Source organism: Ranitomeya variabilis, chromosome 4, assembly GCF_051348905.1.
Source record: "Ranitomeya variabilis isolate aRanVar5 chromosome 4, aRanVar5.hap1, whole genome shotgun sequence".
NCBI lineage: Eukaryota > Metazoa > Chordata > Amphibia > Anura > Dendrobatidae > Ranitomeya > Ranitomeya variabilis.
The window spans coordinates 584366279-584382654 of NC_135235.1; positions in this window are offsets into that span (position 1 = coordinate 584366279).

Here is a 16376-nt window from a genome sequence, read left to right on the forward strand (position 1 = left end):
TCCTCCATATAATATAATGTGCCCCATAGTCCTCCATATAGTATATTACACCCCCATAGTCCCCCATATAGTATAATACACTCCCCATAGTCCTCCATATAGCATAATACACTCCTCATAGTCATCCATACATTAAAATATACTCCTCAGTCCTCCATATAGTATAATACACTCCTCAGTCTTCCATATATTATAATACACTCCTCATAGTCTTCCATATAGTATAATGAGCTCCTATAGTCCTCCATGTAGTACAATGCACTCCCCATAGTATAATGCACCCCATAGTTCATAGAGTATAATGCATTCCCCATAGTCCTCGATACAGTTTAATGCAAGTCTCATACAGTATATATAGTAGAATGCACTGCCCATACTCCAATAAAGTACAATACAGCCCCCATATTGTATAATGTAGCCCCCATAGAGTAAAATGCAGACAACCCATAGAGTATAATGCAACCCCCATATAGTATAATGCAGCCCCCATAGAGTATAATGCAGCCAACCCATAGAATATAATGTAGCCCCCTCATAGAGTATAATGCAGCCCCCCATAGGGTCTAATAGAGCATCTTCATAGGGTATAATGCAGCCCCCCATAGAATATAATGTAGCCCCCTCATAGTGTATAATGCAGCCTCCTTCATAGGGTATAATGCAGCACCTCCATAGAATATAAAGTAGCCCCGTCAGAGTATAATGCAGCCCCCCATAGAAAATAATGTAGCCCCCTCATAGGATAAAATGCAGCACCCTCATAGGGTATAACACACCCCCATAGAATATAATGTAGCCCCCTCATTGGTATAATGCAGCCCCCTCATTGGTATAATGCATTCCAACTTATATAGTATAATGCAGCCCCCATAGAATATAATGTAGCCCCTCATAGAGAATAATGCAGCCCCTCATAGGGTATAATGCAACCCCCTTATAGAATGTAATGCATCCCTCACATATAGTATAATGCAGCCCTCCCATAGAATATAACGTAGCCCCCTCAAAGAGTATACTGAAACCCCCCCATATAGTATAATGCAGCCCCCAAAAATATAATGTAGCCCCGATAAAATATAATGCCTGGCACATAGCATGGTACGCGATAAAGTAACATTATCGTGCACCCGCTGTGTTAGAGGCAGAGGGGAATGATGGGGGAGGGAGCATCATATGACACTCTTTCCTCCATTATTGCTTTCAACTGTATGATGTCAATACAGTTGAGTGCAGAGCACGCATGGGGGCAGCACTGGTTTCAGGCGGTCCTCCCTGACTCATGGGCCCCATAACAGCCACTTGGTTTGCCGCTATTAGTGGCACACCACTGGCCGGGGGAGCCAGGTCCCTAGGCAGCTGCCTAGTCTGCCTGCCCCTAACGCATGCCCTGCTTGTAGTAATCAACCAGTGCCTGTTTCTGAAAGACCTTCAACTGTCCTGCAAGCCAGGTGTCCACTAACCTTACATTATGAAAAAAAAAAATTTGAGTACTATACAATCATAAAATATGTAAGAAAATCTTTATTAAACAATTATCAATACATATTTGAAAAAATCACCATTCACAAAAAGTAACGAGGACAAATGACCCTAGTAAAAAGCATGGGTCCAAGGCATAAATAGTGGCACATATGCAGTCATAGTAAAGACATTATGGTAATAATCATGAAAAAAAGCTGATCACCGAGACACGCGTGTCCCATGGCAGTAATATGTAAATCATCAAAGTACCAAAGCAAGTGCAGTTAAAATATAACTTATACTGTCATGATGCACATAGTATCAGAGACCAGACATATAAAACCGTACAGAGTATCATCTCAAAGTATCATAGTGATGTGGTAGGTCAGATAAACTAATACAATTATGCACATAAGTGCTTACCCATGATGTGAACGTGAGTATGCGGTGGAACCAGGCACAATCTCGACGTGCATTTCGCTTTAGCTTTTTCAAGAAGAGAATTATGGCAGGGGTGGGGAACTTTTTTTCTGCCAAGAGCCATTTAGATATTTCTATTATTCTTCTGGGCCACACAAAATTTTCAACTATCAACTTAAAAATTGTCCTGCTATATTTGGTCAAAGAATTAATTTGACTCACCCCCAATGTGATGTGGAACTGCTTCTCTTTGGTGCGGCTGTGATCACGTTGCTTCTCACAACTGCTTTTCCAGATTTGCATCTGTCTGTAGCGCAGTTAACTTTGTGATAAGTATTGTAGATCACACGCAGCAGTAAGTTGTACTCAATGCAGTGTACAGTATATTAGGCCTTCATCACACGTCTGTTTTTTGCATTCGTATGCGGTCCATTTTTTAAGGACCACGAATACAAACACACGCACACACATTATATTAAATGGTGGTGTGCACATGTCAGGTTTTTCACATGGACTGTGTGTCCATTTCCAAAACCCGCAGTCAACCCGCAGTCATGTCAGATTTTTTTGTGTAGCACGGACAAAATATGTGCTGCACACGGGCGTACTCATGACACACGAATAAGTCTGACACGTATCGGTGCCTGGAAAGAAGCAGTACAGTTTGCGCTGTTCCCAGCTCCCGGCTGGCTGCTGAAGGCATCTTTCATCATTTCTCCTGCTCGCACTGAGATCCAGGCGACAATGATGGGAGTTGTATTCAGCACACGCTGTGTCACTCCTGTGCAAAATAAAGGTTGTACAATATTAATAGCCTAGGAGGTTGATATTAATAGCCTATGAGGGGGTCAAACATATTGCCCCCCCAGACTATCAACATCAGCCCTCTGCCGCCCCAGAAATGGCACATTCATAAGATGCGCCAAATCTGACACTTAGCCTCGCTCTCCCCACTTGCCTGTGGCGGTGGCAAGTGAGTTAATAGGGTTGGGGTTGGTGTCACCTTTGTATTGTCAGGTGACATCAAGCTGAGGGGTTGGTAATGGAAAGGCGTCTATAATATGCCCCCACTACTAACTCCATAATAGGGTTGGAAATAAATACACAGCAAAATAAAGTGCTTTATTTGAAATAAAACAAAACACCGTTTTACAAATTTATTTAAAAATAAATACACACAGTTATACTCACCTTACACCTATTCAATTGAAGCCCTTGTCCCCTGTAAAAATAAATAAAATAAATAACAGAAAATAAAAAAAATACTCTCCATACACCTAATTCACCAATGCCAATGTCCCCTGTAAATAAATAAATAAATAAATAAATAAACAACCTTGTGCCTCACCTGTCCAAAGTGAAGATGAGCCATACTGTCCCACTGCGTAATCCATCTCTGTGATATCTGGTTTTCAACATGAAAACTTGCAGCTTTATTTCGCCCCTTCCTTATGATATAGCTTAAGTATTTGCCTTCCTCATTCCCTGTGGTTCACTTCTTTGGGTTTATGGTAAACCCTGCATTCCTCAGTGCATCCAGTACCGCCTGGACCTTCTGCAGATGACTTCCCCAGTCCGGGTTAAAGATCACAATATCGTCCAGGTAGGCTGCAGTGTACTTCTTGTGAGGGGCTAATATCCAGTCCATTGCCCTCTGGAAGGTGGCTGTACCCTTTTGTTAGGTAAAGGGTGGTGATGTATGTGGCTGACCCTAGCCTCTAAATGAGTTCATCGACCCGGGACACTGGATACGCATCACACTTGGACACCTCATTCAGCTCCCTAAAATCAATAGAAAAGTGCCATTCTCCATCAGGCTTTGGCACAAAGACAGTAGGGCTGTACCAGCCACTTTTTGACTCTTCAATGGTGCCCAGGCTCGACATCCTCCTCACCTCCTTCAAAATCACCTCTCGGCAAGCTTTTGGAATTCGATATGGCTTTAGGTTTACCCGCACATGTGATTCTGTCAGGATTTTGTGCTTGATGATCTGCGTACATCCTGGCAACTCCGAAACCAGGTCTCAGTTCCACTGAAGCAGTTCTTGGCACTGATGTTTCTGGGTCGGTGACCGTCTCTCTGCCACTGTGACATCCTCGACCTTTGCTACGGGATTGGCCACCAGGCACGTAGCTTCCACTGGTTCCGTGTCTCATCACGGCTTAAGTAGGTTGACGTGGTATACCTGATACAGTTTTCTTTATCCACGACATACTTCTATAGCAGTCACACATGTTCCCTGGGAACACTTCTCGCATTCCCCACCAAATGTGGTAGATCGGCTCACTTAGCTGCTCAAAGAGGTAGTTACAGAAACACTTTCCGTTTAAATTTTCAACTGGTTTTTTTAAAATGTGCTGCATAAACCAGTGAAAAATTAGATAAACAAACACGGCCCTTCTGGCATAACAGGAAAACGAAATAGCATTCAATACAGACTATGTGACAGCAGGGATCCATCCACTCGGGAAAAAAACAAGGTTCCGCTCTCTTTACCACAAGCGCAGCTCTGGAGATCTCATCTCCAGAAATACTGAATACGGAAAGAATCCAAAGGCTCCACATTTAGCTTCTAGACCACACTCTGGGGTGGAGGTACTGTATGGTGAACCTCACACCTACTCTTCAGCTGTTCACAAAAAACAAGCCCTTAATATGGCTATTTAACCCCTCTCAGCACTTAGTATGCTGGAGCATTTTCACTGAGGATAACATCCTGAGTGACACACATCTCCCCTTCAGTATTTTACCAATGACCTTCTCACAATGTGTAAATGAGGTGTTAAGATCTATGGGTTGGACATAGATTTCCCTGAGAATCTGCTTCTAGAGCTTATTATAAATGAAACAGGGTGTTATCAGTGTGAGACTTGTAAATCAGGACAGCAGAATGTGAGTCATTACATGTCTCACACTGGTGAATGCCCCCTTTCATGTATATTAAGGTCTGGAGGCAGATTCTCGGGATGATCTATGTCCAGCCCATAGATCTTAACAGCTCATTTACATATTTTAAAAATGTGAATTTCTCTGGAATAAAACATCAGATCGCAGATATCAATGTATAATTTTATTCAGCTTTCTATTACCTACATGCCCAGTGCTGATTCAACTGACAGATTCATTTTAAAACAAAAGCATGCTATGACTCAGATTTGTTGATCCTCGCTGTTTTCTCTGCTCCATATTTTCCTTCTGACCTCACATTATACCTCTGACCTGTGCTGGAAAAAAGTACTGAGATATTGTGCTTTCTGGATTATAAATTTTGGCACAGGTTGTATTATACAAAGGATTAAACAGAAGATCTATGTAGGAAAATTTATGCAGCCCAACTCACCAAAAAGCTACAAATAGCCGCAGCAGATTGCATTAGCATTTTGTTATGATTTACAGGTTCCTGAAATAAAACCACCTAATTCCTCATCTAACTGGAACGAAACGACGCTCCCATGATCCAGCAGCGCTCGCAGCCTGGAGGGAACTTGTGATCCGATGCAAATCAAGCTTGCATGACTTATCCCAGAAACTGAGTAAACAAGTGTTTTCTGCAGCATCGTGTGCAGGCACCATCAGCTGAGTGTCTGCAGAAGAGAGATGGATGGATCTGGTGCATAAAATTGTGGCAGAGATATACGGAAAAGCAGCTCTCCGTGGATAACGTCCTGCCGAGTGTGGACATACACACAACTACCAGTTATTGTGGTGTAAAGCATGGGGGTCACAGCAGCAGCCTAACGAATGCCCTAACGATTAAGGCTGCGTTCCCACAATGAGCTTTTGGTGCGTTTTTACGCTACATATTGTCGAATAAATGCAAGTAACTTATTTTACTTTATAAGTGTAGAAATAGTGTAAAAAATCTGCAACGTCAAAAATTCACCAAAAGTTTGTAGCCTTTTGTGGGAATAATTAACTGGGTAGAAAGGCAAAATGAGCAATTGTAAGCACACAGTGCTATATAATATGGTGATTGCAATATATTAAGAGGATAACAACTTTAATTGAAGGAGGAGTGTTATGATCTGGTGGCCTAAGAGCAGCATGAGACGTACTCTGGAGAAGGTGGTACCTGTACTGACCGCAGACCCTGAACCTAACACCGCAACTAGAAGTAGCCGTGGAATGTACCTAGCGCTCCCTGGACATCTCGACACAGCCGGAGGACTAATTACCCCTAAAGATAGAAAAGGGAAAACTATCTTGCCTCAGAGAAAACCCCCAAAGGATAGGCAGCCCCCCACAAACACCGACCGTGAGAGGAGAGGGAAAAAACACACACAGACTGAAATCAGAATTTAGCAAAGGAGGCCACTTCTAGCTAAATAGAAAGGATAGGACAGAGTACTATGCGGTCAGTATTAAAACACTAGAAAATATCCACCACAGAAAATACAAAAACTCCACAGCTAACTAAAGATATGGAGGGTATATCTGCATCTCCAGAGATACCAGCTTGGCTAAACAAATCCTTATACAGACCAAGCTGGACAAGACAAAAAAAACATGGAAAAGAACTGAACAATAAGGCCACAGCATGTGGACAGCAAAAAATCAAGGCCAGAACTTATCTTTGTTGAAAAGAACTGCAAAGCAGGAGAGACCAGGCAGAGATGTGAATCCTCCAGGAACAATGGACAACTGGCACTGACTAAAGGGTGAAGCAAGACTAAATAGCCCAGTCAGATTTGCAAAAAGTGAACACACCTGACAAATGCTGCGACTCAGAGACAGCAGCGCTACCACTTACAACCACCGGAGGGAGCCCAAGAGCAGAATTCACAACAGAGGAGTGCTTCTTTAAAGTGGAGTCTCCTGACCCCAACTCATGAGCTTCATGGCCATGGTTCCCTGAAAAATCCCCATTGGAAAAATGCTCACAGGAAAAATGCCCACACGGAAAATTGCCCACACGGAAAATTGCCCACACAGAAAATTGCCCACAAGGAAAATTCCCCACACGGAAAATTGCCCACACAGAAATTTGCCCACATGGAAAATTGCCAATGGCAGCATCACAAAGTTTGAGATCTATGATATTTGAGGTGCAAGGTAAGGATGTTCACATGATGTGTGATCAACTTGTGATTTACAGTTGACCTAGTGCAAAACTGCAAAAATGCTGAAGATCTGTGATTTATAGCAGTCTGTCATTCTCAGCAATAGATAGATCTAGTCTGCTCTCATCTCTCACTGACTCTGCCTTACTCCTCCCACCAGCCCAAAACAGCAGCAAATGCAGAACCAGCAGCAGTGTGATCCAGAGGAGCCATCACTGCTATCAGGACTCACAAAAGAATCATTGTATTATCTGTGGAGTTACATGGGACTGCAGGTCACATCTAATACATTAATATCATTAGTGATGAGCGAGTGTACTCGTTGCTCGGGTTTTCCTGAGCACGCTCGGGTGGTCTCCGAGTATTTGTTAGTGTTCGGAGATTTAGTTTTCTGTTATGGATCCCAATGGCTAGGGGATCGCACTGGACAAGCAAAAAATAACTCAAATAACGGACGAGCTCTAGGGTGATGGAACCTGGGCTGACCGCTGCCCTACTCCTGACAAACACAACTAGAAATAGCCAGGGAGCGTGCCTACGTTGATTCTAGACGCCTCGCGCCAGCCTAAGAGCTAACTAGCACTGCAGAGAAAATAAAGACCTAACTTGCCTCCAGAGAAATAAACCCCAAAGGTATAGTTGCCCCCCACATGTATTGACGGTGAAAATGAGAGGAAGGCACGCACATAGATATGAAAATAGAGTTAGCAAAACGAGGCCCGCTATAACTAGAAAGCAGAAGGATACAAAAGGGGTCTGAGCGGTCAGCAAAAAACCCTAATCAAAAACTATCCTGAGATTACAAGCACCCATGTGCCAACTCATGGCACATGGGGAGCACCTCAGCCCACTAGAGCTTCCAACTAGCATAGAGTAATATTTAGCAAGCTGGACAAAAAACAAAACAACTGAAAAGCATAACTTAGCTTATCCTGAGAGATCTGGAAGCAGGTAGTCAGAACCAAACTGAGCACATCTGAATACATTGATAACCGGCAAGGGAATGACAGGAAAGCCAGGTTAAATAGGAAACACCCAGCCTCAGATGGACAGGTGGAAACCAGAGACCGCAACCCACCAAAGTCACCCAGTACCAGTTGTAACCACCAGAGGGAGCCCAAAAACAGAATCCACAACAGTACCCCCCCCTTGAGGAGGGGTCACCGAACCCTCACGAGAACCCCCAGGGCGATCAGGATGAGCTCTATGGAAGGCGCGGACCAAATCAGTCGCATGAACATCAGAGGCGACCACCCAGGAATTATCCTCCTGACCATAACCCTTCCACTTAACCAAATACTGGAGTTTACGTCTGGAAACACGAGAATCCAAGATCTTCTCAACAACATACTCCAATTCTCCCTCCACCAGCACCGGAGCAGGAGGCTCAACCGAAGGAACAACGGGCACCTCATACCTCCGCAATAACGACCGATGGAACACGTTATGAATAGCAAACGATGCTGGGAGATCCAAACGAAAAGATACAGGGTTAAGAATCTCCAAGATCTTATAAGGACCGATGAACCGAGGCTTGAACTTGGGAGAAGAGACCTTCATAGGGACAAAACGAGAAGACAACCACACCAAGTCCCCAACAAGAAGTCGGGGACCCACGCGGCGACGGCGATTAGCAAACTGCTGAGCCTTCTCCTGAGACAACTTCAAATTGTCCACCACCTGATTCCAAATCTGATGTAGCCTGTCCACCACCACGTCCACTCCAGGACAATCCGAAGGCTCCACCTGACCAGAGGAAAAACGAGGATGAAACCCCGAATTACAAAAGAAAGGAGAAACCAAAGTAGCAGAACTAGCCCGATTATTAAGGGCAAATTCGGCCAGTGGCAAAAAGGCAACCCAGTCATCTTGATCAGCAGAAACAAAACACCTTAAATAAGTTTCCAAGGTCTGATTAGTTCGCTCCGTCTGGCCATTCGTCTGAGGATGGAATGCAGACGAGAAAGACAAATTAATGCCCATCTTAGCACAAAACGTCCGCCAAAATCTAGACACAAACTGGGATCCCCTGTCAGAAACGATATTCTCTGGAATCCCATGCAAACGAACCACGTTCTGAAAAAATAAAGGGACCAACTCAGAGGAGGAAGGCAACTTAGGCAAGGGTACCAAATGAACCATCTTAGAAAAGCGGTCACACACAACCCAGATAACGGACATTTTCTGTGAGACAGGGAGATCTGAAATAAAATCCATGGAAATGTGCGTCCAAGGCCTCTTCGGGATAGGCAAGGATAACAACAACCCACTGGCCCGAGAACAGCAAGGCTTAGCCCGAGCACACACTTCACAAGACTGCACGAAGGTGCGCACATCCCTTGACAAGGAAGGCCACCAAAAAGACCTGGCCACCAAGTCTCTAGTACCAAATATTCCCGGATGACCAGCCAACACAGAAGAATGGACCTCGGAGATGACTCTACTGGTCCAATCATCCGGAACAAACAGTCTTTCTGGTGGACAACGATCAGGTTTATCCGCCTGAAACTCCTGCAATGCACGACGCAAGTCTGGGGAGACGGCGGACAATATTACCCCATCCCTAAGGATACCAGTAGGCCCAGAGTCTCCAGGAGAGTCAGGCACAAAACTCCTGGAAAGAGCATCTGCCTTCACATTCTTTGAACCTGGCAGGTATGAAACCACAAAATTGAAACGAGAAAAAAACAACGACCAACGAGCCTGTCTAGGATTCAGACGCCTGGCAGACTCAAGGTAAATCAGATTTTTGTGATCAGTCAAGACCACCACACGATGTCTAGCACCCTCAAGCCAATGACGCCACTCCTCAAATGCCCACTTCATGGCCAAAAGCTCCCGATTACCCACATCATAATTGCGCTCGGCGGGCGAGAATTTTCTAGAACAGAATGCACATGGCTTCATCACCGAGCCATCGGAACTTCTCTGTGACAAAACCGCCCCCGCTCCAATCTCGGAAGCATCAACCTCAACCTGAAAAGGAAGTGAAACATCTGGTTGACATAACACAGGAGCAGAAGAAAACCGGCGCTTAAGTTCCTGAAAGGCCTCCACAGCCGTAGGAGACCAATTAGCAACATCAGCACCCTTTTTAGTCAAATCAGTCAAAGGTTTAACAACACTGGAAAAATTAGCAATGAACCGACGATAAAAATTATCAAAACCCAAGAACCTCTGAAGACTCTTAACAGATGTAGGTTGTGTCCAGTCACAAATCGCCTGAACCTTGACGGGATCCATCTCAATAGTAGAAGGAGAAAAAATGTACCCCAAAAAAGAAATCTTCTGGACTCCGAAGAGACATTTCGAGCCCTTCACAAACAGAGAATTGGCCCGCAGGACTTGAAACACCTTCCTGACCTGTAGAACATGAGACTCCCAGTCATCAGAAAACACCAAAATATCATCCAAATACACAATCATAAACTTATCCAGATATTCACGGAAAATATTGTGCATAAAGGACTGAAAGACTGAAGGAGCATTAGAAAGTCCAAAAGGCATTACCAAATACTCAAAATGGCCCTCAGGCGTATTAAATGCGGTTTTCCACTCATCACCCTGCTTTATCCGCACAAGATTATACGCACAGCGAAGATCTATCTTAGTGAACCACCTAGCCCCCTTAATGCGAGCAAACAAATCAGTCAATAATGGCAATGGATACTGATATTTGACTGTAATCTTATTCAGAAGGCGATAATCTATACAAGGCCTCAGGGAACCATCTTTTTTAGCCACGAAAAAAAAAACCTGCTCCCAGAGGGGACAAAGATGGACGAATATGTCCCTTTTCCAAGGACTCCTTAATATAATTCCACATAGCAGTATGCTCTGGCACTGACAGATTAAATAAACGACCCTTAGGGAACTTACTGCCAGAAATTAATTCTATAGCACAATCACAATCCCTATGAGGAGGGAGCGAATTGAGCTTAGGCTCCTCAAAAACATCCCGATAGTCAGACAAAAACGCAGGGACCTCAGAAGGAGTAGATGAAGCGATTGAAATCAGAGGTGCATAATCATGAACCCCCTGACATCCCCAGCTTAACACAGACATTGTTTTCCAATCCAGGACTGGATTATGAGTTTGTAACCATGGCAGCCCAAGCACTAGTACATCATGTAAATTATACAGTACAAGGAAGCGAATCACCTCCTGATGAACGGGAGTCATGCGCATGGTCACTTGTGTCCAGTACTGCGGTTTATTCATAGCCAGTGGTGTAGAGTCAATTCCCTTCAGAGGAATAGGAACTTCCAGAGGCTCCAGACTAAAACCGCAGCGTTTGGCAAATGACCAATCCATAAGACTCAGGGCAGCGCCCCAATCCACATAAGCATCGACGGAAATGGATGACAGTGAACAAATCAGAGTTACAGACAAAATGAACTTAGACTGCAGAGTACTAATGGCAAAAGATTTATCAACCTTTTTTGTGCGTTTAGAGCATGCTGATATAACATGAGCTGAATCACCACAATAAAAACACAATCCGTTTTTCCGCCTATAATTTTGCCGTTCACTTCTGGACTGAATTCTATCACATTGCATAGTCTCAGGTGCCTGTTCAGAAGACACCGCCAACTGGTGCACAGGTTTGCGCTCCCGCAAACGCCGATCAATCTGAATGGCCATAGTCATAGACTCATTCAGACCTGTAGGCGCAGGGAACCCCACCATAATATCCTTAATGGCCTCAGAAAGACCATCTCTGAAGTTTGCAGCCAGGGCGCACTCATTCCACTGAGTAAGTACCGACCATTTCCGAAATTTTTGACAATATACTTCCGCTTCATCATGCCCCTGAGAGAGGGCTAATAAAGCCTTTTCAGCCTGAATCTCCAGGTTAGGTTCCTCATAGAGCAATCCCAGTGCCAGAAAAAACGCATCCACACTGAGCAATGCAGGATCCCCTGGTGCCAATGCAAATGCCCAATTCTGAGGGTCGCCCCGCAGGAAAGATATTACAATCTTGACCTGCTGAGCAGGGTCTCCAGAGGAGCGAGATTTCAAAGAAAGAAACAATTTGCAATTGTTCCTGAAATTCAGGAAGGTAGATCTATCTCCAGAAAAAAACTCTGGAATAGGAATTCTAGGTTCAGACATAGGAGTGTGAACAACAAAATCCTGTATGTTTTGAACTTTTGCAGCGAGATTATTCAGGCTGGAAGCCAAACTCTGGACATCCATATTAAACAGCTAAGGTCAGAGCCATTCAAGGGTTAAGAGGAGGTAAGAAGCAGCTAGACAGCAATTAAAGGCTAGGCAGCAAAACTCTGAGGGAAAAAAAAAAAAATTTCCCTTCAACACTTCTTTTTCTCCTGCTTCAGCCCAAACAATTAACACTTTGCTGGCCGGTTATACTGTTATGGATCCCAATGGCTAGGGGATCGCACTGGACAAGCAAAAAATAACTCAAATAACGGACGAGCTCTAGGGTGATGGAACCTGGGCTGACCGCTGCCCTACTCCTGACAAACACAACTAGAAATAGCCAGGGAGCGTGCCTACGTTGATTCTAGACGCCTCGCGCCAGCCTAAGAGCTAACTAGCACTGCAGAGAAAATAAAGACCTAACTTGCCTCCAGAGAAATAAACCCCAAAGGTATAGTTGCCCCCCACATGTATTGACGGTGAAAATGAGAGGAAGGCACGCACATAGATATGAAAATAGAGTTAGCAAAACGAGGCCCGCTATAACTAGAAAGCAGAAGGATACAAAAGGGGTCTGAGCGGTCAGCAAAAAACCCTAATCAAAAACCATCCTGAGATTACAAGCACCCATGTGCCAACTCATGGCACATGGGGAGCACCTCAGCCCACTAGAGCTTCCAACTAGCATAGAGTAATATTTAGCAAGCTGGACAAAAAACAAAACAACTGAAAAGCATAACTTAGCTTATCCTGAGAGATCTGGAAGCAGGTAGTCAGAACCAAACTGAGCACATCTGAATACATTGATAGCCGGCAAGGGAATGACAGGAAAGCCAGGTTAAATAGGAAACACCCAGCCTCAGATGGACAGGTGGAAACCAGAGACCGCAACCCACCAAAGTCACCCAGTACCAGTTGTAACCACCAGAGGGAGCCCAAAAACAGAATCCACAACAGTTTTCATCGCCGCAGCTGAATGATTTACAGCTACTAGCCAGCTTGAATACATGTGGGGATTCCCTAGCAACCACGTATCCCCCACATGTACTTATGCTGGCTAGTAGCTGTAAATCATTCAGCTGCGGCGATGAAAACTAAATCTCCGAACACTAACAAATACTCAGAGACCACCCGAGCGTGCTCGGGAAAACCTGAGCAACGAGTACACTCGCTCATCACTAATTATCATCTCAGTGGGAGCCCACCAAAACCAGGGTGCTGCTGACAGAGATAGTTGGTCCTAGAAGCCCAGAAGACACCGCAGAAAGGTGAGATTCTGTCAGAGGAGCCGGAAATGCCATAGCAGCGCCGCTCTCCCATTGATTTCAGTGGCAGTGAATCTGGCGCCTGCACTTCCTTCCCTTTCCACTTATGACTACCAAGCATAAGAGTGAACAGATCCTATGTAGTTATGTATCATACTCATACTGCAGGTGCAGGCAGGCATAGGATGAAAGAAGATGCAGAGTGGATTTGAATAAGGGTCTCTAGGCCCACACACACCACAATGAGAGTGAAATAAGGGTCTTTAGGCCCATACACACCACACTGAGAGTGGAATAAGAGTCTCTAGGCCCAGACACACCACACTTGAGAGTGGAATAAGGGTCTCTAGGCCCACACACACCACAATGAGAGTGAAATAAGGGTCTCTAGGCCCACACACACCACAATGAGAGAGGAATAAGGGTCTCTAGGCCCACACACACCACAATGAGAGAGGAATAAGGGTCTCTATGCCCATACACACCACAGTGAGAGTGAAATAAGGGTCTCTAGGCCCACACACCACAATGAGAGAGGCATAAGGGTCTCTAGGCCCACACACACCACAATGAGAGTGAAATAAGGGTCTCTAGGCCCATACACACCACACTGTGTGGAATAAGGGTCTCTAGGCCCAGACACACCACACTGAGAGTGGAATAAGGGTCTCTAGGCCCAGACACACCACACTGAGAGTGGAATAAGGGTCTCTAGGCCCAGACACACCACATTGAAAGTGGCATAAGGGTCTCTAGGCCCAGACACACCACACATCCACGCCCCATTTGGAAGAAGCTATCTGCGAAACGGCGCTTGTCGGGCGCGGGAGGCCTCCACATCACCCTGACCTGGGCGCACAGACCCCTGACACCTATAATTACAGGTAATTTACCCCGTCTAAGAATTAAGATCTGCTCAAATGATATATCTAATCAGTGCATATAGTGACACTTTCACTCCCCAAGTGTTTCACAGCACATTGATGCTAATACACTGGGTATATCTGGTTGGTTATCATACGCACTTTTCTTAACATACTACTATCTGACATATAGTTCTGTGCGCTGTGCACGTTTTTGATGCCTAAATCCTATAAGCTTTATGAATTCTGGATATAAATATAGCCCTGTGGTATATTAATCTAGCTTTTTTCGATTTCTTGTTGTGCCATAGTGCTGTGGTGTGCCTCCCCTGGTATTTGGAGGTTTCCGTTCCCCCCTTTTCTTTTTTGTCTAATTTTATATCATGTGTTACACACTTTTAGAATAAGTTCTGAATAAATTTATTGATTTTATTAGTATTCTCTCTTTCACTTCATTTTTTCTCGTGGCACCCACCATTTGAAAATGTATTCATACACCACACTGAGAGTGGAATAAGGGTCTCTAGGCCCACACACACCACAATGAGTGAAATAAGGGTCTCTAGGCCCACACACACCACAATGAGAGAGGAATAAGGGTCTCTAGGCCCATACACACCACACTGAGAGTGGAATAAGGGTCTCTAGGCCCAGACACCACACTGAGAGTGGAATAAGGGTCTCTAGACCCAGACACACCACACTGAGAGTGGAATAAGGGTCTCTAGGCCCAGACACACCACAGTGAGACTGGAATAAGGGTCTTTAGGCCCATACACACCACACTGAATGTGGAATAATGGTCTCTAGGCCCAAACACACCACAGTGAGAGTGGAATAAGGGTCTCTAGGCCCATACACACCACAGTGAGACTGGAATAAGGGTCTCTAGGCCCATATACACCACACTGAGAGTGGAATAATGGTCTCTAGGCCCATACACACTACAGTGAGAGTGGAATAAGGGTCTCTAGGCCCATACACACCACAGTGAGAGTGAAATAAGGGTCTCTAGGCCCTTACAAACCACACTGAGAGTGGAATAAGGGTCTCTAGGCCCATACACACCACAGTGAGAGTGGAATAAGGGTCTCTAGGCCCATACACACCACAGTGAGACTGGAATAAGGGTCTCTAGGCCCATATACACCACACTGAGAGTGGAATAATGGTCTCTAGGCCCATACACACTACAGTGAGAGTGGAATAAGGGTCTCTAGGCCCATACACACCACAGTGAGAGTGAAATAAGGGTCTCTAGGCCCTTACAAACCACACTGAGAGTGGAATAAGGGTCTCTAGGCCCATACACACCACAGTGAGAGTGGAATAAGGGTCTCTAGGCCCATACACACCACAATGACAGTGGAATTATTGTTAGCACAGTGGAATGACAACTCGTAAGAACAGAATCAGTACTCTGGAACGAGGGATCAGTGAACCGAACCTGTAGAACCTGGAGAAGTAAACTGAGCCCAGAGGCCTTTGTTGAAATCCATTCTGCATTTTCTTCGCTGCCTGTGCTGTGCTGTATTGCATTTCAATGGAGCCCATGGAAGTCAAGGACCATCACCCGGTGGCTAATTATTTGCAGGTTTGCAAGTTATTGCAAACTGTTATTGTAAACTGTTCTTAAGAAACTTGTGGGTAGTTTTCTGTATGGGCAATTTTCGCTGACATTCTTCTGTGCTGCAGAGCATCCCACCTATAGCTCTATATTATTCTCCTGCCTTGCAGAGCATCTCACGTATACCTGCATGCTATCCCCATCCTGCACAGCATTTAACTTATAATTCTATACTATTCTGTCCTGCAGAGCATCTCACCTATAATTCTATATTATCCTTCTGCCCTGCACAGCATCTCACGTATGCCTGCCTACCATCCCCCTGACCTGCAGAGCATTTAACCTATAGATCTTTGCTATTCTCTGTCCTGCAGAGCATCTCGCCTATAATTCTAAGCTATTCTCTGTCCTGCAGAGCATCTCGCCTATTATTCTATGCTATTCTCTGTCCTGCAGAGCATCTCACTTATAATTCTATATTATCCTTCTGCCCTGCACAGCATCTCACGTATACCTGCCTACTATCCCCCTGTCCTGCAGAGCATCTCACCTATAATTCTATACTATCCTTTTGC